The 2,663-nt window shown below is 32.9% G+C and overlaps 1 pseudogene; it reads right to left on the bottom strand.

Moving 5' to 3' along the window:
* Nucleotides 1-645: 645 nt before the first annotated feature.
* LOC138831308 (U6 spliceosomal RNA) lies at nucleotides 646-742 on the bottom strand (annotated as a pseudogene).
* Between the last annotated feature and the right edge of the window lie 1,921 nt (nucleotides 743-2,663).

The raw sequence follows: 2,663 nt of genomic DNA, 5'->3' as shown, positions 1-2,663 counted from the left end.
CCTCAGATCTCAGTCTCCTGTTTAGCTCGGATTATAGGCATGAACCACCAGTGCCCGGCAGCACCAATATTTTACTGTAAAAATTCATGGATTCCGCGGAATTCTTCCAAGTGAATTGCCTGCCTTGGGTGGAAAAATGTATTCAATAGATTTTGTAAACATGTATAATAATTTCTTCAGAGTTTGTGATTTTTTAATAAGAAATAATTTTAATTTACCTGTTGAAATGAGTAGTACAGAAACTAAAATATTTCTGGTGCTTGTCTGAAAAAGTATATTTTAAAATATTCCATATTCTGTTTGCATAATGTTCACAATTTATTTTCTCCTAGATATACATTGAATTCTATATTATTTTATAATATATACGTTCATTAATGTGTCCTTTCCGATTGTATTCCATATAGAAACAGTTTGATTCCTTTTTTTCTAGGTCTTAATATTATTTTTCTTTGGGATAAAATGACAATGTTGTTTAATTTGAAAAGTTTTGTAAAATTTATGCTATGTAAACGCCTTTCTGAGGTGATTTAATACACTGATGTCAAACTAAATTTAATTATATGAATTACGTGTATTGTTACACTTGTAATTTTGTAATCAACTTTTTAATCACTTTTTTTCATTTCTTGCATCTGAAGAATGAAAAATATGGAATACTTCTCAAATTTTCATATTATCCTTGTGCAAGTGCCATGTTAATCTCTGTATTGTAGTTTGAGTATACGTGCTGCTGAAGCATGTAGTATCCTCTAAATTTAATAGTTAATGCTGCAATCTTTATACAGGCTTATATCTATGGGTGCCTACTTGTAACAAGGAAACCTTATTGTTCCTAACAATGCTATCGATCTTATTTCCCTAAAATTCTGTGAATATTGGAAAAAATTATATTGATCAGCCGATTGCTCACATTTGCAAACTTTTTTTGCCAAAGAATATCTTAAGTCTTTTTATTTGGAATTTGATCATACTCTCTATTATTTATAATTAGGTCCAAAGGTGATGGCTTTTTCAAGTATTTATTTATCCAGCTTTGTGGACCTAATGGATTCAAACTAAGCGTTGCTTAAGAGCTACTTCTAAACTTCTTCAGCTGACATTTTCCCAAATGAGGTGTTACTGGAACAAATGTCTACCTGAGCCTTTACCCTTCTTCCATGTGGGAACAGAACAACCAGAATACCTTACCCTGACAGCAAAGATTTTCTTACTAGAACAAAACTAATCTTGGTTACAAGGGATCATAGAGAGATGAACAGTTCAAAGAGAACTGTTCAGACGAGAAGGTATTTTATCAAAATATAATTGTTTATTATACCTTCCATTTAAAAGTAGCTAAAGCCAAGAAGTGAAAAAATTGTTCGTATGCATGATTTCTTAATGTCCTGGCCTGTCTGTAAGTTCCTGGCAGGAACTTACACTACTGCCTTTTTATCACCAAATATTTTCATAGTTGCAGGAGAAGTGCATATGTTTCTCCTCATTATTAGGCATTAAATTGATAATGTTTTAATCACAGTGTTTCCTCTTGCCTCCATGCTGTAAATCTACAAATGATAAAGCTTTAGATCTAACTCTATCAAACACTGAAGTAGAGATAATGGAATCATACTTTAAAACAGAGTTGCCTTTGAGATGAATGGATCAAGAAAATGTGGTATATATACACAATGGAATTCTATGCCTCCATCAGAAAGAATGACATTTCCCCATTTGTTAGGAAATGGAAAGGTTTGGAAAAAATTATATTAAGTGAAGTAAGCCAGGCCCAAAGAAGCATAGGTCCCATGGTTTCCCTTATTTGCAATATCTAGTATAGGTATGAGTCAAGCGGAAAAGGCCAGATAATGTGATGTTAGGAAAATTAACCCTTAAATATGTATTTTAATGTTTTCGTTTCTTTCATGCATGTGTTTCTAATGCATTTATAAGATTATTTCTTTGTTGCTTTGTATGTCCCTCCCCCACAGTGTAACCCCCGCTTTCACTATATTTGATGTCAGTATAACATGTGGAGGAGATGGGGACAAACAAGTCGTTTAAGGATTCAGGTGGACCAGTTGCAACAATGAGAAGTACAAAATGTCATGTCAAAATCAGCTTTACAATTTCGGTGTGGGGGGGAGGGGGGTATAATTGGGTGGGGGGAGGGGGGTAAAATTGGGTGGGGGGAGGGGGGAGGCGGGGAAGGGAATTGAAGGGTAAACAAAGGAGGAGGCTGCAATGCTTGGTAAGAAATGTATGCATTATCCTGCCCATGTAATTGTAGCCCCTCTGTACAGTATGTTCTCAAATAAAATAAAATACAATTAAAAAAAAAAAAACAGAGTTGCCTTTGATACAGTAACTACAACAGAACAATACAAAACGTGTGTCTTTTAATCATATTATATATAGTTATATGTGCTGATTTTATATTTCACACAATGAAACTTACTAGAATTAGTTGATAATTTGACAAATAAATTGATATTTATTTACTCCAATAAACAGAATTGGAATATAAATATTTAGGTTTCAAATATGTATTAGACTAGAAAACGTATCAATGCAATCTTTTTAGTATAAACTTGTGATACATTATAACTCTTCTTGGTCTTCTGAATCCACATGATAAAAAAAACAATATTTTCCTCTAATCTGTAATGGATTTTACTCTG

This window comes from Dipodomys merriami, unplaced genomic scaffold (genome assembly GCF_024711535.1).
Source record: "Dipodomys merriami isolate MVZ:Mamm:240054 unplaced genomic scaffold, mDipMer1.0.p SCAF_1915, whole genome shotgun sequence".
Lineage (NCBI taxonomy): Eukaryota > Metazoa > Chordata > Mammalia > Rodentia > Heteromyidae > Dipodomys > Dipodomys merriami.
This window is presented reverse-complemented; position numbering and strand designations above follow the sequence as displayed.